The 24,405-nt window shown below is 37.3% G+C and overlaps 1 long non-coding RNA gene across 1 annotated transcript in view; it reads left to right on the top strand.

Annotated features, from left to right (window-relative positions):
• Positions 1-23,803, top strand: part of LOC116419870 — a 236,311-nt gene extending 212,508 nt beyond the window's left edge. Inside the window, exon 3 of the long non-coding RNA XR_004230198.1 lies at positions 21,891-23,803. This is a non-coding gene — a long non-coding RNA (uncharacterized LOC116419870). The remainder of the gene's footprint in view (positions 1-21,890) is intronic.
• Positions 23,804-24,405: the final 602 nt, after the last annotated feature.

The raw sequence follows: 24,405 nt of genomic DNA, 5'->3' as shown, positions 1-24,405 counted from the left end.
GACGTGATCAAAGGGTCTTTTCAATTTCCATTTTACCTTCTGGATCTAAGATATTGGCACACTTTATCTTGATAATTTCTTGAAATACGATGTTTAGATTATCTCTCTATTCAAGGCTTTCAGGTAGTCCAATAATTGTTAAATATCCTTAATCTATTTTCCAGGTCAGTTATTTTTGATGAGATATTTAACATATTTAATATTTTCTTCTATTTTTTCATTTTTTGAATTTGTTTTATTGTTTCTTGAAGTTTCATGGAGTCATTAGCTTCCATTTGTCTGATTCTAATTTTGAAGAAATTATATTCTTTGGTGAGATTTTGTATCTTTTGTCACTTGGCCAATTTTGCTTTTCAAGGCATTCTTCCTTCATTGGAGTTTTGTGCCTCTTTTACCATTGGTCCTATTCTGTTTTTAAGGTGTTATTTACAGCAGTATTTGGTGTGTGGGGGGACTCTTTTATCAAACTGTTGACCCTTTTTTTCATATTTTCTTCCCTCATTCTCATTTCTTTCTTCAACTTTTCCTCTACCATTCTTACTGCATTCAAAATTATTACAGGAATTCTTGTTGGATTTGCTTCCCATCAGTATTTTTCTTTGAGGCTTGGCTTGTATCTGTTTTCATTTCTTGCTCTTCCCTGCCACCATATTAACTTTTTATGATAAAACTTTTTTTGTTGTTATTTGCTCATTTTCCAGTCTTTCTTGACTTTGACTTACTGAGTATGGGGAAACACTTCCCTGTTCTTCATTTTTTTTTCCATGCAGCAATTCTCAGAGTTAGTTTCTGAGATCTGCAAGTTTTTGGTGCTTTCAAGGTCATGAGATCTGGAGAGAGGTATGGTCACTTCTCATGATCTGTACTTTGGTATTTAAACTGAAAGGGCCCCCAGACCCTTGAAATCAGTAAATACTTTCTTTGTCTTGAATTTCAACCAGAGCCCCTGCTCCTTTGTCACTGACCCTTGGCACTTATTTTTATTTTAGAATTTTGACCCAGAACTGCATATGAGCAATAGAATTGCCAATCAGTACCAGCTATATTCACTGCCTGAAAAATTTTTTTCTGATCAGTTGTCTTACCATTTTGGGGCCAAGAGTGCCCTAAGCAATTTTTGCTGTTCTATATGTGGGTTTCTCTGAAATTTGACTAAAATTATATGTAAAATTTTGGAGGGGAATGTTGAGATAGTTTAGATAGTTTGCTTCTATTCTGTCATCTTTGTTCTGCCCTAGAATTCAGCCTTTTTTTTTGGTAAATAGATTTCAAACTCCAAAGCATTTTGTGGCCAAATTAGGTTAGGCAACATTCCTTTAAATCATGAATTTAAAACTTCTAAAACTTCTAATATTTTATAGTAGATGATGGGTTTCTGGCATCTCAGTAAAGATTATTCACATATTTAAACTTCTTAAGGAAATTTACCATCCCCAACCCTATAGATTTAAAAAATATTATTGCAAAAATCAGATTAGTCAATTTAACAAGGAGATATTCTGCATCAAGTATTCATTATTCATGTAAAGCTCAAAACATAAGCAAATGAGAGCATAAATTGTCTTCGTATTTTAAATTACCATATTAGAAGACATCTCATACATATCTAACTTTGCAATTCATGTAGATGGGTGTAGTTCTCATAACCAATTATTTTGGACGGTAGCACTTAATAAATATTGATTCAATGGTATTCACTTGAATAAATGATAATAATGACATTGATTTCAGTTGAAGGGTTATTTAAGCTATGGAAAGGAAACTTAAAGTATTAATCAATGCATTGTTGACTGACCAAAATAATTTATTAATAAGAACAGAACTGAGGAACTTTAAATAGGGTGATGACATCTAAATTTTGTCCCAGGGTGCTAAACTCTAAAAAGTACAATTGAATTTGAAATCAATTAACAAGAATAATAATTTTTTTAAAAAATATTTTTATTGATACTTTTTTTCTATTATGTTAACTTTTCTTTTTTATTGTTATAGCTTTTTATTTACAATATATGCATGGGTAATTTTTCAGCATTGACCTTTGCAAAACCTTTTGTTCCAATTTTTTCCCCCCTTCCCACCTCCTCCCCCAGATGGCAGGTAGACCAATACATGTTAAATATGTTAAAGTATATGTTAAATACAATATATGTATATATGTCCATACAGTTATTTTGCTACATAAGAAGAATCAGACTGAAATTATGTACACTTACCCTGAGAAAAAAATAAAAAATGCAAGCAGACAAAAACAGAGGGGTTGGAAATGCTATGTAGTGGTTCACACTCATTTCCCAGAGTGTCCTTGCTGGGTGCAGCTGGCTCTATTCATTACTGTTCTATTGGAACTGATTTGGTTTATCTCAATGTTGAAGATGGCCGGGTCCATCAGAATTGATCATCATACAGTATTATTGTTGAAGTAAATAATGATCTCCTGATCCTGCTCATTTCATTCAGCATCAGTTCGTGTAAGTCTCTCTAGGCCTTTCTGAAATCATCCTGTTGGTCATTTCTTATAGGATAATAATATTCATAACATTCATATGCCTTAATTTCTTCAGCCATTCTCCAGCTGATGGGCATCCACTCAGTTTCCAGTTTCTGGTCACTACAAACAGTTCTGCACATGTGGGTCCCTTTCCCTCCTTTAAGATCTCTTTGGGATATAAGCCCAGTAGTAACATTGCTGGATCAAAGGGTATGCCCAGTTTGAGAACTTTTTGAGCATCATTCCAAATTGCTCTCCAGAATGGCTGGATGTAAAGAGTAATAATTTAAAATAAAAAGCTACCAAACCACTTACTACTGTTCCAAAACATTGAGATTCTCCCTGCCCGTGGCCTACGCTGCTTCTTTTGCCAGCATCAGAATCTTCACCTAGTGAATCAAAATCGTCACCTAGTATGTGTGAATCTTTTCCTAAATGGGGACTTGTTGCTCAAAGCCCAAGCTCTCGAAAGTTCAATTGAATTTATATCTAAAACTGCTTTGATAATCCTTTGAGTGCAGCCTGTTTAGGTGTATTTTGGGCCATTTGCCACAACCACTGGACGTTGCTAGTTATGGCTCTGTAGAATTGTTTCTCATTTTGGAATAGAATTATTTCCAAATGTTGAGCCCTGGATTATGACCCATAGCCACCCCCCATTCCTTGTCATTAGGACTGGAAAACTGAGTTTTAAAAAAAAAGAGCCCAAGAAAAACTTGAAGTGCAGATCACCTTTACATATCATTGCATCCTAAACTCCAGGTGCATTATCTTGATTCTTGCTGAAACTGAGGCAGAACAATTCAGGGAAACTGATGTAAGGAAACTGAGGCAGAACAATTTAGGGAAACTGAGGCAGAACAATTCGGGGAAACCGAGGCAGAACATGATCTGCCTTTGTTTCCCCTAAATGATTGTGTGCTCAGGTTATGTATTCTGTTTGCAAACCTTGGTTAACTATATAAGTTCCGTGCCTTAGTTTATCTGCATCAGATGCTTTGGACAAGAGTCCTATCCAGTCAGCTAGCTTCAATTCCACATTAAAGATTAAAACCCAATCTCTGCTTGCCTCAGTTTCTCTGGTACCACACAAACTCCTCCCTTTAGGCCTATTCATCCCTTAATTCTATTTTCCTCAGTCAAGTGTTAGTCAGATGGTCAAGGGAGGCAAAGAAAGAAAAGAGGAAAAAGGTAAACTTGACCAGAGTAACGGCACTGCACTGGATCCAGGTGTGCCGATCCCCAGTTCTTGATCCCTCACTCCATTCTGCCAGGCTCTCGCCTTCAGTTCCCTTCCTCTTCACATTAGGAGAATTGCTTTCTGTACATGACTTTTATTCCATGGATAACCAAAGCAGTGGAGTCCTGGCCGGTGAGATCCACTTAAAGCTTCCCCTCGCTCTCCCGTTCCAGTGGATACAAGACTTCTGGCGGTGCTGGTGTTTAATGAGGCAATCCCAGAACACTTTTGCTTATGGCTTGCTTTCTGCTTTGATTTGCAAACTCAGTGCAACCTCCCAGAAGTTGTCAAGGGATGAGAGAGTCTCTTAGCAAAAGAGCTCATCCTGAAGGAGCTCCCTGAGACCTAACTGGGCTCTCCTCCTTTTTTCCCTCCTCATGATGAGGAGAAGGTGGACAAAGAACAGCCCTCCTTCAGTACTCTTGGAAAGTCAGGAACTGGCCGACTGTGTATCTCTCCCAGAGGCAGCCCTGGATGCTGGCTAGCAGCCTGAATTTGGCTTTAGGGAGCTCCAAGCCTTAAGGAAGTGTCATTGAGGAAGTCACACCTTCTCTGTGCTTTTGTTACCTCCTTCTAGGTAACCTTAATTTTGAATTCAAAGGGGTGTAATGAGGATTAAAGGGTGTAATGAATACAAAGCATTAAATACTATCAGTTGTTATATTCTCAAATTCTCGAGGTGTTTGAGAAATGTTTGTTCACTGAGTGGGAGCAATGTGGTGTCGCTGGACCAGACTCCAATCACCCAGATTCAAATCCTAGTCTTTTTATTTACTACCTATTTGACTCTGTCTGTTCCCTCATATTTAATAGCATTCAGTGATGGACTGGACGTTGGCAAGATCTGCTTTGGTTATGCTTCAGGCACTTAAGAGCTGTGTGATCTTGCAAGAAACTCTCTAAGCTTGAATTTTCTCATCCCTGCACTGAGGCTAAAAATAGCACCTCTGTCTGGGGGCTGGTTGAGAAAAACAGGAGAGAGCAAAATGTTGTGGAAATCTTCAAGTATTACATAAATCTAAATTATTCTTAAGAGTCAGTCGATTAATCAAAAGCATTTATTAAGTGATTACTATTTGCCAGATGCTAAGCACTGAGTACACATACAAACTGAATGGAGGACTGGCCCTATCTTCCAGGAGCTTATAATCTAATGGGGAAGACAATGAATAAAAAGGGAAGCTAAAAAGGAGGAGGAGACGAAAATTCAAGGAGACGGGATTGTCAGTGTAAGTCAGAAATGGGGTGTCTTAAATCCAATAAGGTTACAAGTAAACTCAATGTCTTCAAGAGGATTGTGGATAAGGTGCCGAGAAGAAACACAAACACTTTATATTGCCTAGATATGCCAACATGCAACTCCCCAGGCCTTCAGTCCCATGGGCAAGCATAGCACGTATCAATGACATGTGATAAGTTGTGAACTCCAGATGAGGGCCCAGAACTCTGGCTGTTGTGCCAAAATATAGAGACGAGTTGGGAAATATTAATTTTTAATCAGAGAATTTATTTAAGTTGATTTGACCACATGGCATTAGCATCCAAAGCACATGCTGATGAACAAAAGGTCATAGGGCTTTTTATAGGATAGATGGAAACCAAAAACAGGTTAGCCTGCTTCCTTCTCTGACATTTTTCCAATGTTTGTTAAGGGGATACATGAAAGACAAGGGCAGGGAGAGAGCAGTTTTGTATGAGATTTCTGTTGCTATTCTTATGCCAAGGAGGTTTCTGACAGAGAAGGAGCCAAGGGTCTTTTGGGTGGGCAAAAGGGGGTTTGGGAGTGCTGGATCATTTTATGTTCTCAAACCCAGTTTTCCTGGGGGGTTGGGGCTATGTTCTATAACCTAGGTTCTATCATGGCTAGATGATGTCATATTCAATTATTGTTGTTGGAGACATTTGTGGGAACCCAGAGAGAGGAGAATTTCAGGGGTGGCCAAGTGTTACCCCTCATCATTCCCACTTACCAGGGAAAGTTTAATCTCCCATAACTAGATGCCATTAAATTTGCTAAACTGATTAAGAATTGGAGAACTTGAGATTTTTTAAATAAATTAAAATTTCCAGACTAATTAATTATTTGGGTCTATAGGCAGGTTAATTAGTGATGAGACATGGAATTCCTTTTCTCAGTTCAGGCCTAGCAAGACTAGAAACATTATATGTCTTCTCAAGCTATCGCCTTTTTCTAAGTTCCATATTATTCTTAAAGGACCATTATCCTTACATTCACCCAAAGCTACACCTGGATATCATCCTTAATTCCTCACTCTCACCCCCCAATATACAATCTCTTGGTGGTCTGATACCTCTTCTCCCCCACACTTTCCTTCAGAGCCTCCCAAACACTGAGCTAGCTCTGGCAATGTAGGGAAACCTCAGTATCAATGTGGAACAGAGACTGCCGAGGTAAGAGAGCTCACCCACAGCTTCCAGAACGTCTCCATGTGCTGTAACCCAAGGGTCCACACGCTGGTGCTGGCTGGTGGAGCCTGTGCTCAAGTTTGGGATTAATAGTGAAACCAAGATGAGCACAGGCAGCAGAGAATCCAGCCATCTTCTGCTGAAGCTCTGCTTGTCTTGGAGCACACAGTCATCTGCAAACAAAACAGCCATCACTAACTCACCCTCCACCTTAGTTTGGCTTCTAGCTCGCTTCCTCCTCCTCAGCTCTGGCTTTTAGCCCTTTCAGGTTGAAGAATTTGCCATTAGTGCAGTAGCAGACCTTGATGCCACATGTTTGACAACATGACTGAAAACATCAGGCTAAAAATCTGGGAGCAAGCACACAGCCTTATTTTCCTCCATTGGCGACCAGGAAAGCTCGAGAGCATCGTCTGTTTTCCAGAACCCATGCATTTATGGTTAGGGTCAGGTGTGCCATGGAGAAGTTGATGGGCTGTACTAATGAACTTCTCTACAGCCATATTTTGACATGATTTCCCATAAGCCCTCATGACTGAAAGTATCAAAGATGCTTACAAGGTGATCAGAAAAAATGGCTCAAGGATACTCTCAAGGTCTCCCTTAAGAACTTTACAGTTGGTTATAGGGCATGGGAGATACTGGCCCAGAACTGTCCAGCATGGTGTGCCTTCATCATAGAAGGGGCTGTGCTCTATGAGGAAAGCAGAAGTAAATTAGCCCGAGGTGCACAAAGTTAGAGAAGCACCTGAAATGTTCATAGGGACTATTTGTGTCCAACCTGTGGCCGAGCCCTCAAGCCCATACTGGTCTGCTCAGACAGCCAGACACGCTGTAGTTCCACTCTAACTTAGTGATGTCATTTTCCTCCTCTTTGGAAACAAAGAACAACAACCAATACAATCTATCGCCGAGAATATTGACTGATAACTTTGGACCAGCTCTCACATGGGCTTCCCCTTTCTCCTCTGATAATATCACCACCTTGGTGAAAGTAAGCCCTCATAACCTCTGGTCTGGACTGTTGCCATAGCCTGAAGAGGCCATCTGCTTCCAGTATCTCCAAACGCCAGTCCATATCCCACTCAGATGTCAAAGTGATCTTCCTGAAGCACAGTCTAACCAGGTCTTAATACTTCATAAATCTTAGTAGTCCCCTGTCACCTCCAGGATCAAATATAACATTTTCTGTTCAATTCAAACATCGTTATAATCTGTCCCTTAATATGTCTAGCCTTTTAATACCAAATACCACCTGCATATTCTATCATCCAGTGCCATTGGCCTCTGGCCTTCCTAGAGAAAGAAATTCAATTTTTAGATTCTAGGGGTTTGCATTGGATGTCCCCTTTCTCCCAAATTTCCTCTTCCTTCATCCCTGCTTCCCAGATTTTTTGATTTCATTCAAGTCTAAGCTAAAATCTTACCTTTTACAGGAAAACTGACCCATAACCTCTTAATCCTAGAATGTTCCCTTTGTTGATTATAGCAAATTAATCTCATAAATATCTTGTTTGAACATCGCTGTTCACATGTTGTCTCCCCCAATCCATTGAGCAATCCATTGAAAGCTGGGTCCATCTTTTGCCTCTCTTTATCTCCCCAGGGTTCAGCACAGTGCTTCCCATAAAAAAGGAATTTAATTGGATGGTTATTGACTCACTGACTGATGGGAATTCAGGTCTTTTTGACACTGACCCAACTCTTTATCCGTTAGACTAGACTGCCTCTTGTTGTCCTGAATAACATATCTATAGCCCATCTCCTGGATTTTTTCTTTGAGGACAGTCCTATATAGTGTATGCTGCATAACTGAGTTCTTTCTAAATGCACACATTCCCAGGGCATCCTACTTCTGGGAACAGTCAGCATTGGCTGCCATTATCCCGAAAATCTTTGGCACAATTTATTTTGTGAGCTCATCGGTGGTGAAGGGTGTCTCCATAAAAAAAAATGAGAATCACCCTGAACATCCTCCATAAAAACAAATCCTCTTTTATCTTTTAATGCAAAAAGGGATGTAAGGTGATAATACTCCCTTGATCATTTATCTCCCAGATCATCATTTCACTCAAGAACAACATCTACATTGAGGAGAAATGATATTTGATTCAACTTTTTGTCTTACACAGTGACTGGCACAGTCTCTTTTATATAACACGGAGGACAAATGTTTGTTAAACGTCTGAACAAAAAAATCGATGTCGAAGAAGTTGACTTTGATGGGTAAAGAATGTCACGTATGCTGGGAAATATGATTGATGGGACAGCTAGTGGGGAAGTAGATCTAGCACCAGTCCTGGAACGGGAGACTGGGTTCAAATCTCACTTCAGACAATTACTAGCTGTGTGGTCCAGAGCAAGTCACTTAGATCTATTTGCTTTAGTTTGCTCATCTGTTAAATTAGCCAGAATAAAAAATGGTAAACCACTTCAGTATGTTTGCTAAGAAAACCCCAAAGAAATTCATGAAGAGTCACACATGACTGAGATGTTTGAACAACAATAACATGATTTCTGTATTGTTTCTTTTTGTTTGTTTGAAAGCTTAAAAAAAGAGCACTGTTTTAAGGCAGGGAAGGAAAGAGGGAATAGATTAATTTCACATAAAAGCAAAAGGTTTCACAATTCTTTAAAAGAATTATCTACATTAAATACCACCTGTCAATCTACATTAAAGTGAGAGACAGGATGGCAGAGTAGAAAGAGGATCCAGGTTCATTTGATTCATTTTTCACATCACCTGTATGAGCTTGGACAAGTCATTTATCTTCACTGGGAAGGGTGTTTGAGATCCTTTCCCACAATGACTCTCTGATCACAAGTTCCTTACCCCTACCCCAAGACTCTCCTTGGACACAAAAGAAAAAAACAAAACCTGATTGTTGTGGATCAGCATCCAAGGACCTGACTCAGGTCATAGGTTTTTGTGGTAAATGATCTGAGCCATGGGCCTTCCACAGAGACACTCTTCAATGATCCCCCTGGTCAGGCTGGAAAAAACTGCACAGCATCCCAGGGACAGAGAAATCTTCCACGCAGGATGATATAGCAGCAGCTTGGCTGTTTTGTGTCTAGGTAGATGTAAGAACTGGGGTGAGTTGTATGGTTTTTTTAACAGATATGAGATGCTGGGAACTGCTTACAACCTGCCTTTGTTGCATCCCAGAGCCTACAGCCAGGACGGAACACGTGGCTGTAAAGACACCAAGCCTCCAGCACAAAGTACTAAACCCAGTTTCTTGTGCATTTATCTTTTTTATCTACTAGGTTATATGGCTGGGAACAATATCTTATTCAATAGTTTCTGAACTTGGAGAGTGTGGCAAGCTTTCCAATAAAAGGTATCAAGAGACAGATCTGCTTTACTCCCCTCTTTATCATTCCACAGCTCTGTAACTCTTCTAAAATATCTTCTAGGTTCATGTTTTATCCAGTTTGTGATCCTTGCAGCTAAATGAATGAGTTGGGCTGGAAAACAATATGGCAGCAGGATATAATGGGGGCATTGAACATCAGGTCATTACACCTAAGTTTGAATGCAGACATTATTACATGTGGTATTGTAGCATTTAATGAATGGTTAAAGCTCAATGAAAGACAGAGAGCGAGGAAGAAGAGAGAAAAACCTAGAAACAGAGAGACAGAGAGAATAGAGAGACAGAAAAGACAAAGAGACAAAGAGACCAAAAGACAGAGAGAACAGAGAGACAGATAGACAGATTTAATAATAAATTATAAGGAAAATAGTCATTTTCAAAGTCATTTGTATCAAAGCCAAAAATGTATACTGGGAAATCAAAGTTTTATGGCCAAGGGCTGTGGCCAGAGGCAGGGCAGAAATATAAGAGAATGATGTAAGAGTCATATTGGAGATTTAACAATCAAAGGTTGAAATGGATGGCAAAAATGACAAATTCAGCTAAAGGAAGATGAGAAAAAAGCAAATATAAAGCTGGTATGACAAGGTAAATGTCAAGAGAAATAGCTCAAACTAGATGAGTTCATCAATAATGAAAATAAAATGGAAGAGTCAGAACAAAGGAACTATGGGAGGGTCAAGAACCAAATAAAATCCAGAGTTTTGCATTAAGTTTTAGATGCACAGATGCCTTCCTAAGCTGGAGTATGTCTGAAGGAGGGTAGTGAAGGTATAAGACAGCAGTACTTTGGGCATCTAGGTGGCACAGTGGATAGCATGCCAGGTCTGAGTTAAAATCTAGTCTCAGACACTTACTAGTTATGTGACTCTGGGCAAGTCATTTTACCCTATTTGTCTTAGTTTCCTCATCTGTAAAATGAACTGGAGAAGAAATGGCAAGTAGTTACACACTCCAAATGAGAGCTATAAAATGGACTTGGATCACATGATATGTGTATATCTTCCCAGAGAGACAGCAACCTCCCACCCCAACCCTTTATTTTCCCAGATCTATTGATACTGAACCTTAGGTGACCAGCCTACAAGTAAATGTTATCCATCTCAAGCAACACCTCTTGCTCTTCATTCTCTCTTCTCTGTCTGTATTAAAACTTTTTCATTCAGTGATTCTTCTAGCAGCTGCTTCAGTGCTTTTAGACCCCTTGTTCCATAATTGACAAATTTCCCTTAATTGTATGCTTTTCTGTAATTTTCTTCTTCTGGTTTTATGCTTCCCCTAGATACAGAGCATCCCTGCATGTCATTTCCAAGTTGTATTTCCTTTCATTCCTCTTGACTGTCCTGAAAGAGAAGGTAGAATGCATTATGTTCTCCATTTTCATTTCCAGATTTTCCCTCTGCCACCATCACTTGGCCACCTTTGTTCCTCTGATGTTCATTTTTTCCAACTTTACTAACAAATTCTGAATCTGGTATCCGTTATCTACTAGCTTCTAAGGCCATTTTCCTTTTTGTGTAATATATGTTTCTCAATCTTCCTCCCTCCCCACTCCCCTTCTTGCCTAAATGTTGACATGCGTATTGATATTTTCTCAAATTATCATTTTTTCAAGAACTTCAGTTAAGCCTTACTCTACTCTTTCGTCTGATCTCAACTCAACACAGAAATGATCCTACCCTTAGTTGTCACTCCTTTCCATAATCAAGAACTCTGAAATTCTTTCAGCCAATCATGAGTTCTTTTCTTACAGCTTTCCCAATGAGAATTTTTTTTCCTTCCCAATCTAGATCCGATGTATAGCTGGGGAAATGATGGAGCAGCTCAGAAAATCCCAAGCTATCCATATTTCCCTCACAACCAGAACAAAATTACACCCTAGGGAGAACATTGACCATTGAAAAACAAATAAGACTTGGGACAGGACAGGGACCCTTCTAGGACCACCTGAGGAACCTCCTCCCCAAAAGCCCCAGGATTGGGTTTAACTGGTGTGAAGTATAAACACATCCAAGCTAGATGTGCAAGGTAAACATGTTGAGGTTAGCTTCTATTATGTATGCTTTTTTTTTTTTTTTTTTTTGGCTGAGGCAATTGGAGGACTTGCCCAGGGTCACACAGCTGGAAAGTGTTAAGTGTCTGAAACCAGAATTAAACTTAGGTCCCCCTGACTTCAGGGCTGGTACTCTCTCCACTGTGCCACCTAGCTCCCTAGTCATTCTTTAAATGGAAATTTATTGTTACACATACTGAATCTTCCCTGATCTGGGCACATGGCAATATATATATATATATAAATATAAAATTCCTTTTTCCGTCTTTCTTTTTCTATTTTGTTTTTCTTATTGTATATTTAGTTTTAAATAAATAAATGTTAAAATAGTTAATTTCTCCTTTTCGTTCCCTATCTACAAGCACACCCAAGCATCTCTCATCCAAAAAATATCATTTGATTCTACCATTATCTTAAACTACCCTCCTCTAGCTTCCCTCCCTTTCTCATCCAAACTCCCAGCAAACAGCCACAGCCACAACAATAAAGAGCTTATCTACACTCATTGCTTTTTTTCTCTCTCTTCTCACATTCTAGTTTGAGAATCTGGTTTGTGACCTTATCATTCAACTGAAAGTGCTCTCTCAAAAGTAACCCAGCGTTTTGTTTGTCAAATCTGATGGCTTTTCCCCCAATTCTCCTCCTCCTTGGCTTCTTTACAGAATTTATCATCAGTCACCTTGATACTCTCTCCTATCTGGGAATCTGTGACATTGTTTCCTCCTCGTTTTCTTTCTGCTTCTGTCTCCTTTAACTGAATCATCATCCACATGTCATTTCCACCTTCAGGTATATCTTAATCTGTCACAATCACCATTTCATATTTTCTTCATTTTCTCATTGAATGACTTCATCATCTTGCCCATGTCATCTCTATGCAAACGACTCCTAGAACGCTAGACCCAGTCCTAGTCTCTCCCCTTAGCTCTGATCCCACATGAATGTTCATTAGACATTTCAAAATGAATGCCCTATAAGCACCTCAAACTCTCCAATCTAAAATAAAGCTCATTTTCATTCATTATAAACACCCCACTAAGTCCAAAGGTCCATTTCCTGAATTCCAGTCCCTGAGGTTTGTGACCTCAGGAGCATCCTGGACTATTTTACATCTCTAATTAGTTGTTAGATGTTGTTTTTTTTTTCACTTACAAAGTCACGCCTTTATGAGCTCTCATTTGGATTTTAATTGTAGCACTCTGATTATCCTCCCAGCCTTTAGTCTCTTCCCAGTTCTGTGCTTTTAGTATGCTGCTAGAAAGTGATCCCGCTAAAGTGTCAATCTGACCATACTCCTGTGCTCACTTTCCTCTAGGATGGAAAACAAACCCCTCTATCCGATTTTAAAGCTCTGAATATCCTCAGCCAATCTATGTGGCCAGATTTATACTATTTTATTTATTCCTCTTCATGGGGAATATGTCTCTATAGGACTGTCTATGGCACTATAGATTATCTCTGGGGGACAGTCAAACTGACTCCCTTACTGCCTCCCCTCATTCGTGACACTCTATTCCCCATCTTTGGGCCTTCACACTGGTTGTCCACTGGGCTTAGAAATAACTCCTATTTGTCTCTGCCTCAGAACTGTTGAACGTCTTCATGGTTCAGTTTGCTCCTCACCTGCCTATTCATGTACACATTGGCTCCCCCATTAGAACACAAGGTCTTTGGAGGTGAGAATTGTGAATTCCTTTCTTTAAATTTCCCAAATCTGTCTCCAAATCTCTTTCATATCATATTTTTTTCTATTTATACATAAAGAACTCTAGTTTTATAGGGCTATTTCTGTACTTATTGTCTCCCCCATTAGAATATAATGTCTTTGAAGGTGGGAGCTATTAATTTCTTTCTTTATATTCCCCAAATCTATTTTCACAATATCTCTAATACACACCTATTTTTCTCTATTTATACATCAACCACCCTAGTTCAAGGTACCCTCAAATCTTCTGGAGAATGGCAGTAGCCTCTTAACTGGTTTTTCTGTCTGGTTATCTCTCCTCTGCAACCTGTCCTCCACATGAGTTCCCAAAATAATTTTCTTAAAATGAATATCTGTCTATATGACCATCACTATCCCCTTCTTTAGTACATTTCTGTGGCTCCTTATTACTTCCATTCCATATCTAGAATAAAAGATATACTTTAAAATATTTTAATAACTTGTGTCCCATCCTATCTTTGGGCTAAAAACAACTGGTTAGGAGTGAAAACTATATGATATTTTGCTTGAATTCATCTACATTTTTCTTTCTAAATGACTCAAGGTGGACCTATTGTTTTAGGCCCCCATTGCTGCTGATCACTTGCTCCAGCTCCTGGACAGTTTTCCATAGACATGTGAAATGGTATTTCTATATGAATATCTAGTCTGGTCCATAGATGGCAGTACTTTCATTCTTGTGAGGACGTTTTTGAAAGTCCTGTAGCTACCGTGGCCTGCAGTTTGGGCTTTAGCATTGCAAATACTGTGTTTCAGACTGGCCAGCTAGTGAAGGAAAATATACTGACTTGATCCAGTTTAAAACCTTGGAAACTAACCTATTTTTTCACATCAGGAATTTTAATGTGCCTGAAAATGTTGAGACTCTGGCTGTAAAAAAAGTATATTAGCAGGGCTCCGACTTTAATGGCTTCCAATATAAATAAATAACATATTACCTAAGGAAAGGTCAATCATGCACGAAAAGAGAACAAACAAAAAATTAGAAACTGCTTGTTATTGGAGTGGGAACAGCATAGGATCAGGTGCTAAGAGACTAGGATTTTAACCCGGCCTGACAACAAAATGCCATTCAAACCATTGCCCTAACCCTTTGCCCCCTTGAAAATTCTGTTTCCTCTTCTAAAATTAATTAAAGTGAATAACCTCAGAGGTACACGCAAGCTTTCATTACTGAGCATCTGCTTTTCTGGTCACTATACACAGACAATAAATAGCTAGATCTTCTTTCACACTTGGGCGTGTTGTGCTTGTATATATCTGCCTCCCACTTTATTATCTAATCACACATACACATAGAATTCATATGGCAAACTGTGTATGCACATACATGTATGCATGCAGATATATTGTGTATGCGCTTACAGATTTGTACGTGTATCCATATACAAATATATAATATGTTCTTTAATCTTCAGAAGCATATATATGTACATATTCATATATGCTTACTTCTATATGTAAATGTGCATTTTTTCAAGTATATGCACATAAGTATATATAGTTTAGAAGAACATATTTCATATATTACATAAATCTTCATATATACTAATGATTAAATAATAATTTTAAGTGAATACATATACATTTACTAAAGAGTATCAGTCTTCTCAGATGGAATCTTTTGCTCTATAACTGTACTCCGATGGACATCATCCATTTACATCTACAAATATAATCTTCAGGAGTACATACATATGTGTATATGTATATATATCCATTTATACATACAAATATAAATCTTCAGGAGTATATATAAGCATATATATGTACATATTCCTATATGATTACTTCTATATGTATATGTATATTTATGTAAATATGTACATGTAAATATAGTTTAGAAACATATGGTATATACACACATATACTATATAAATATTTATCTATATTAATGATTAAATAATAATTCTAAATGAATACATATACATTTATTAAAGAGTATCAGACTTCTCAACTGGAATCTTGCTCTATAACTGTACTCCAATGGACCTCATCCATTTTGAAATTCTTTGAAAGGATGTAGATCACATTCTATCTGTTCTGATCTATTGTGTGCAAATTGTGTGTTTTCATATTTTACTATAAATTAATCAGAGAAGGTCCACATGACATTCTGGGAGGTCGTCTTGTTTCATGACATCTAAGCCTGTGGAAGAATATATCCAATAGCCCTTTCTTGCTGGCTTAAAAGTGATCCTTAATCAATAATTTTTCCCCTTTAATTTGAAATATAAAATTAGAAAAATAATGATTTATCCTTTCATTTTTTCCAAACCATTTTTGAAGGGATGCTGACTGTCCCCTGGCTCTTCCCTCCCTTTCTCCTCTACTCATGGTAACTTTGATTCTGCATCTGCATTCTTAAGCCCCAGGGCTTAAGAACTGAGCTTTCACTATATATTGCCTGCATGTCATGAGCATATTCATACCCTTACAGCAAGACATCCCTTACCACTTTTCTGACTCCATCTCCTTTTTAAGTGTTGACTTCCCCTCTATAATTAAGCCCTTAAGGAGTTTAGATTTTTCTGATCCAACTTGTTCACCTTTCCAATGCTTTGGATCTTTCTAATCATTTCTCTTCTGTCCTTGCCACCATCTAAGGCCCAAACGAGAGGAAAGACAAAGCAGCTACCTTCTCCTTTGACTTTCTTTGCCTCTCTGAGTTCAGCACATCAATTTGTCAAGTGCATGAAACCTTACTCCAGCTTCATGTGGTGGGAGAAAAGCCAATATCTTTGGGGCTGTCAGTTGTTGAGGTGGGGCTGCTGAATGGAAAATTGGATTTTTTCTCAAAAGGGAAACTCTAAATTAACCAAGCTATGGGATCAAATTCCGATTTTCCCCAGCCTTTCCCCACTGGCAAATAGTTCCCAGGATACGGGTGGGTGGAACAATTCTGGGAGGGTGTAGAGCAGACTGGCCCAGCCCTAATCTACTCAGCCCAAACATTGAAAGCACTTGTCTCAGGGTCAGTAAAAGGCATGTCTTTGTTTAAATCCGAATCTATGTGTTGCTTCCCCATTCACTGTAGTTTTTGCACTTAGAATGTAAGGTCACATTCTCAGTCAGTGAGGATGAGCCATGGCGGTGGGGGGGGGGGCGGGGTTAGGAGAGGAGGTTAATGTTGCATTAGGGAACATATATATTGGCCCTGCTGCCTGTGCTCAGCACCTCACTTTTACTCCTCCTACGTTGAGAGTGACTGCCCTCTTCTCATGAGAAACCAATAAACTTTCTCTTTACACCTTGAGAGATCTCTGAGATTTAGTGGGTCACACTATGATCACAATATGGCATCATCTGTGCATTGCAGACTGGAGCACCTGTAAGTCCCTTTCTAGTCAAATCTGGAAGGACAGGGCCCTCACAGATGGGCATTCCGTATTGGAAATAAGACTTTGCTCAAGAAGGAATTAGGTGGGTTGAAGAGAAGTAAACAAAGAATAATCCTAAATGCTGATTATCTCTTTCCAGGGCCCTTCGGTTTTACTCAGAGTTGATGGTAGTGAAACACTATTCCTTTTCTGCTAATGTTTCTCCTTTAGGGCTTTCATAACTCCAGGCGAATTATATTCAAGTGAAGAATCATTTTTCACTCTGTCTGAGACTATAATAAATTTCATCATTTTTGGCAATTTAGGTGCAGTTTTACCATCACTAAGATTAGAATTACCTGCGTTAGGACCCCAGATCAATTTATTTCAAAGGGCATCCGGTGTCTCTTTGGAGGGACAATGATAGATTCAAGTCCTGGCTCTGCCACCTGAGTGACTGTAGGTAAGTCACTTAACATTTTAAACCTCAGTTTCCTAATCTCTCAAATAAGGAAGATGAACTCAATGGTTTAAAAACTCCAGATATATAATTTTATAAGCCTATGATTATCTATATCCCCTTTTATTCCCTCCTACCAACATCTTTCTGGCTGAGTCACCTTCTTTTAGCCTATTAGCACATCCCTTCACCTTAATGCCTCTGATTCTATTTCTGGAAAAGAAAGATGAAACTTTCTGGCTGAATATTTCCCTTTCCAAAAGCACTTTGCAATTGTTGGAAGGGAGGCACTATGCAAATGCGATCATTAACAGTATTCATTCACTTAAAATCTGGCATCTTCTTTATGACAGCCTTTAAAAGATGAATTCTTTTTTCTAATGAAAGGTTTCTCAAGATCTGCAAATTCTTCTCACTATTCTCTGCTATTTACAAAACAGATGCTCTTGCTACTTGTTAAAGAAAGACACTGTTCATCCAAAAGTTCATACATTTGGATCCCTTAATCTCATAAGACCTCACTCTTCCTTTATTTTCCATCTTTTGAAAGAATTTTTTTTTTCTTTCAAAGAACATTGTCTAAAAAGGAACAATCCCTGACTACCCATTGGCAATGCTGAACCTATCCACACCAGTTTGAATGTCTACAGTGGAAAGCAGACCGCCTCTGCTCTAAGTTCAGGTTTTATTTTTGGTATTGCGCGCCATCTAATGCTCTCCCTCCCATCCTGACTCATTACCTGGCCAGCCTTTGGACTCTGGATGACCAGACTGACTGTCTGGACCTTAGTGAACTTTCCTGGTTCCACTAATTGCCCAGTGTCTTAAGCTATATCCCCCATGTAGGCTCTTGTAACTGAACGTAGGGATCACGAAATTATGGTTTATTGTCAGTAAACCTTTGATCTGCATACTTACTTCACAAACCTACATGCTTGGGTTAATGGAAAAGTTTCTCAGGTGTGAAGGGGTCACAAGTGGAAAAAGTTTAAGGAGACCTGCAGTAAAGGCCTATCTGTGTGTGATACTTCCTGTGGCAGCTTATTCTTTGGAATATTAATTTTAAGCACATTTCCCCCACATTAAGTAAAAATCTATCTTTCTTTATCTTCTATCTATTGATTTTTCTACTGACCTCTAAAACCATGCAGAACAAGTGTCAATGATAAGCATTTCATACATGTTGATTGAATAGTATTCCCGATGACCTTCCTTCAAATATTTGAAGACAAAGGTCATTTGCAATTCAGACATTATTTTGTCAGGTTAGACATCTCTAGTTCTTTCATTATAGATGTTAAAAATCTAGCTAGAGCAAAGGTGTAGAGACCAGAAAATATAGATATATATACAAAGTCAATAACTGGACCACTTAGTCTAGAATGGATGAATATAAAATTGATGATATTACTAAAATAAGTAAATATGAGGATAGTTGGTAGTTCAGATATAGACGCTATAAGAAAACTAATAAAAGTCCTCTTTCCTTTTTTATGTTGTTTCTTATTCAGGGCCTTGTGTTTATACACAAGCAATGAATACATATAGATATTATATGTTCAAATATATTTAAATGTAATATATCAAATATAAATATACACGTGCATATATTATAAAACATATGTATTAGATATGATTTGGCTGCTTGCATTATACAATACTAATTTCTTCAGATACCTCTTTACCTCTCTTACCCAGTGAACTTGCTCCTTTAATAAAGATAACACTAACCCTAAATTCTTTAATTTACTTCATTCATTATTGGCAGATCTGTGAGCTGACTGTTTTTGAGAGAAATTTGGAATTATGCCCAAAGAATTCATTGACTGCCTGTACCCTCTGACCCAGCAACACCACTATTAGGTCTTTGCCCAAGATGATAAGGAAAAATAAAAAATAACCTATTTGCTTTAAAAGTATTTGTAGCTACTCTGTTTATGGTGGCAAAGAACTGGAAATTGTGGGGATGCTGTCAATTGGGGAATGGCTAAACGAACTGTAGTATATGCTCATGATGATTATTCTGCTATTAGCAATGATGAGCTCAATGATTTTAGAAACTCGTGGAGAGACCTCCATGAAATAATGAAAAGCAAAATGAGTCAAACCAAGAGAAAATTGTGTCCAGTGACCGCAGTATTGTTTTAAGAATGGCTTTGGGGCAGCAAGTCATTTTGGTTGTTATAAATACCTAAATTAACCTTAAAGGTCCTATGAAAAAAATGCTGCTTGAATTCAGAAAAGAATATTGCTAAAGAAGGTTACATTTAGGGTGGAAGAAGGGAAGGGAGAATAATGAAAAAAAGTACACAGCAGAGAACCAAAAAAACCCAGTAAGGCAGCATAGAAAAAGCTACTTTGAAAACAACATATGGTATTTATTATATGGATTTTTTGAAATGGAAATGTATTGTTTTATATTGAATCTTCTCTTATTGTCTGCTAGGTACATTAGCATGTTTTTTTTTTTCTTTTCTTATTTTGTATTTAGGTGTAAAATAAAAAAAATACTACAAAAATACAAAGACTAATAACTGAGCAAAACAATATGATGATCATTCTAACTTTGGCAACCTTCTATACTCAAGTCACCTGTTTTTCTTTTGGGGAGACTTCACTGTCTCATCTCTACCATGGAACAAAACTTTATCCTTATGATTTTATAGCATTTGGCTTGTTTATATTTTTTCTCCTGATATCATTTTAGTCATTTTGGCATACTGTCTTCTTAATTTTTATTCACCCTGTGTGTCAGTTCATTTGTCTCCTATTATTTCTTATAATATTCCTTTTATATTCATATACTGAAATTAACTTATATAATTATCTCTGAATAAGTGGATACCTATTTTATTTCCAGTCCTTTGATAGCACAAAGAACATTTTTTAAAACTATTTTGGTGTATATAAGGCACACCTTTCCCCTCATTTTCATCTCTTAGTGAGAATTTGGGGTCAGAGAGTATGGGGTGGTAGTCATTAGTTTTGCATAATTCCAAAATATCTTCCAAGATGTCTGGAACAATTTACACTTCCATCCAAAATTATCCGTATGCCTGTCTACCATCAATTCCTTCGATACTAATTATCTCTATTTTTTGCCATTTTTGAATGTGAGGTGTGCATCCTATTTATTTATTTTAATTCACATAGTTGTAAATAGATTGCAATTGTTTTGAAAGAATTTGTTCATATTCTTTGTTTGGTTAATGGGAAATGACTCTTGGCCCTATGTCCTTGTCGTAATATCTGTACGTATTGGCTATCAGATCTCGACATGACATATTTGGGATGAATGGGATGTTTAAGGAGGACTAGCACCTCTGTGTGAGGGTTTGCCATGTCCTTTTTAGGGCTGCTCATTTACCTTTGGTGTCCACTTGGCATTCTATTCTTACCTGTGGCTATAAGAAATGGTAGTATATGCAGTAGCCACAACCCAGGAAATCATTTCAGCAGACAGACTAAATCAGTTTGAGGGTGACCAAAAGGCTCACACTTGTCCTTGAATTAGTGGATAATTTCCCCGGGTGGTATTGTAAAGATTCCCTCTGGAGGAATGGCAAATGACAAAATTTGTTCCAGGCCATGGAAAGTGGCTGAAGGGAGCTCTATGGAGTAGTTAGAACTTGGTCAGACATTGAAAATGTCAATGTCATCTATTACTATGTCATATAAGGATGGATTAAAAAGCCCTTGGGGTGTTGAAGAAGACATTACTTAGTGGAGTGTTTGCTGGATATATTCAAGAATTTGAAGCATTACCATTTGAAGGAAGAGTTAAACTTGTAGGCAGAATTTGGCTTCATGTAAGGAAAACTATACTAAAAATCTCAACTGTTCAAAAGTAGAATGGATTACTTTGGGGAGTTGTAAGTTTTTCCTTACTGAGGGTCTCTTATCAATGGCCAGATGTCCACTTGTTGGGAATGTTGTAGAAGGGCTCTTGTTCATCTAGAATTTGTACTAGATGGCTCCTGTGTTTATTTTCCAACTCTGATGGAATTGTGAATCTATAAAATTAGAATGAAAAATAGAATTTCTGATTTAATTTTAACTCATTGCTGAGTTCATCTGACTTTTAATCATCTTCCCGTTGTTACTCCCTTGACCCCCCCCTCCCTTTTTCCATTAATTTGGAAAGCATTAAAAAAGAAAATTACTTCTCCAGATTGAATCTTTTTTTATTTCCTCATTGTACTTTTCTTAACAGAAAAGTAAATTCTTAAGATTTTCTTGACTATGGCACTCCCAATTCTGTTTTCTGATTAAGATGGTGACTTGAGGAGATGTTTAGTAAAATGCTTGTTGCATTGAATTGAATTAAAAAATGTACACAGATAAGACAATGCTCACCTTAAATAAAGTATAAGACCCTAGTATTTTCATGAAAGGTAGAAACTAGGTTATTTTTAGATGCTCTGTCCCCCCCGGGGCATAAAATAAAAGCCTGGGAAAATTTCCATTTTAGAACAGCTCTGTAAAAGATGAATATTTAACATGGTGCCTGTGGATAACCCATTAGCAAACTGCCCTCCAACCTGAGTAGCTCAATTTTGATGGCTTGTACAGAAAATAGATCCTCAGTTGAGTGGTGAGATTTTTTTTTTTTTGTACTCAATATCCTAATATGATTGAAGTGTTTATAGTTCTCAAAAGAGGGAGATTTTCAGCATTTCTAGAAATGCTTAGTCAAGTTAATGGCATATTCATATCACTTTAGATTTTGCAAAGGACTTAACATATTGCATTTCATTAGATTTTTACAATAATCTTGTATATTTTTTTTTTTGCAGATTGAGAAACTGAGCTTCAGAGACATTAATTGGCTGCTCAATGTTATCTCTTAGAATGAGAGTTCAAATTCCATGTTTCTCCTGAAGAATATGTTTTCTACTATAACAAGCTGCCCCTCAAATCAAGAATAACTCGTCTAGGATGATAATTATAGCTCACATAGAAAGCTTACAACTTTGAAAAACAATTTGCCCAAAGCAACTTTATGAGGCAAATAGGTCTTTTCCTGGTCTTTTCCAGGACTTTTCCTGCTATATCAATCTTTCCATTAAGCTAATCAAGAAAAAGTGATTGAACAATGTATATTTGTCCAAATGGATCTACATTTTTTTAGAATTTGCTAATTTTGTTCATTGCTCTTTTTTTCACCTAAAAATAGACAACATAAACTAACTCAAAATGATAGACTTACTGCTGAGATATTGCAGAGAATGCTATTCTTTCATAAGCTTGACCCAGGAATCTTTTTGGCTTAATTGTTTGAATTTCAAATGCCTGAGTACATACTTTCCAGTTTTGTTTTTAGTGACTGTAACTGAAAATCTATTAATTCATCACATGGTCATCATCATGGATATTGAGTCTCATAGTATATAAATGCACCTGGAGAAATAGAAAGGGGGAAGAGTTAGGATAATGTTGCAGTGACCTTAAGGCTTCAATAAAAACAAAACAAACAAACAAAAAAAAAACTCCTTGATAGAAAAAGCTTGTCTGTGCTTTATTTGCTTGCATTTCCCCTTATTTTTCAGCAAAATACTGTACTTCTATAGTTCAATAATTTGTAATTTGCTCTATGTAGTTAGTCCCTCCATTGATACAGATTTCAACTTCTCTGTAAATTATTAGGATGTTTTTGGAGATTTCTGTGGCCTCCAAAATCACTCCCATGGAGCCATCTGCATTATGAGTCTCCCAGGCTTAGGCAAACTGCTTCTTGGGTTTCAGCATCACTGGGTGCCCGTTAGAATCTTCTCTAGGATATTAGGTTCTGCCGGGATTTATGTTCCAAAGGCTTTGCCTTTGAGACTCCTAAGCCATCCATGCAATAAAATGAAACTTTGGAGAACTTCAATCAATCAAAGAAAAAAAGAATAAAAGGATAGCATTTCAATTTTAAGCTGCTATGGCCATAAAGAGAGACAGCATAGCATAGTGGATAGAGATCCAGCTTCAGCATCATAAAGAGTCCTGCCACTAATGCCTATTATCTTTATGACTCAGTGCCCCAGAAAATTCTTTAAGAATATAGGGGGTTTTAAGGTATTGGGATAGAATATTTCCTTTTTAAGAGTTCCCACCAGTGCTGAAATTGCAAATCCCTTCCTCTCTTATAAGATCCAATGTTTCATTATTCAGCAAAGTCCCCTTGATAAAGTTAATGAATTATTTCTACACATTTGTTCTTTTTCTTTTTACCACAGACCTTTAAGGTAAATGCCACAAGTGTTACCTGAGCCAGCATTTTATAATTTACCATTATGATCACCTATTTTTTTTCCAGTGATCTTTCACTTGAATACCTAAAGACTCCTCTTTTAGGACACCACACTTATAATAAATGCTGAACCAGATTTTTCTTCAATGAAATGTAAAGAATTGCTTATAAAAGAGAAAAAGGTAGTGTCAATAGAGGACTAAGAATAAAGAAATTTGCGTCAAGAAATTGTCAGTCTCTTTTCTCTAACTACTTCTTTAGTCAGATCTCATTTCTTATTTCTTCCTAGAGGACACAGAACAGCTGATCTTGGAAGGATTGTTTATGGTTGGTTTTGTATGTATTTTGTTTTTACTTAGTGCTTGTGTTGCATCTCTATCCCCATCTGCCAATAGAATGTAAACTTCTTGAGATCTGGTACTTTTATTTTTGTCTTTGTATCTATCCTTTGTCCTTTGCACATGACAAGTAATAAATTTTTGAACTAAATTGAATTAAATGAATGCTGGATTCATTTTGCATTCAAACATCTTATAACAAACCTGTTTCTAATGACAAACTGGGAAGGTAGGGAGGGTCTGATACATGGGATAAATCAATGGAAAATAGTGGAGAATGCACACAGAGTTAAAATAAGGGATTGGAGCAGAAACTATTGTGTTTCAACTGAAGTTAAAAAAAGGTAGGAACAGTAATCATGATCTGAGAGAGCAAAAGCAAAAGTTGACCTAGTTAAAAAGTAATCAGAGAAATAATATTTTGCTACAAAGATACCATAAGCAATGCAGTAATATTCAACAATTTTACATAAAGTTTTACAGATATTTCTCTATATATGTACATAAATACATATTTATGTATATATACATATAAGTGAGTCAAATTGATAATGAGCATAACGAGCAGAAATAAAAGGCATGCTTAATAAATTATCAAGGAATATGAACAAGCAATTTTCAGAAGAAGAAATCATAGCTATCCATAGTCACATAAAATGCTCTTAATCACCAAGAATTAGGAAAGACAGATTAAAATATATTAAAAATGACAAATTGTGGAAGAGATGAGGAAAAATA

This window comes from Sarcophilus harrisii, chromosome 6 (genome assembly GCF_902635505.1).
Source record: "Sarcophilus harrisii chromosome 6, mSarHar1.11, whole genome shotgun sequence".
Taxonomy (NCBI): Eukaryota; Metazoa; Chordata; class Mammalia; order Dasyuromorphia; family Dasyuridae; genus Sarcophilus; species Sarcophilus harrisii.
Note: the sequence above shows the minus strand (reverse complement) of the source record. Positions and strands in the feature narration are given on the sequence as shown.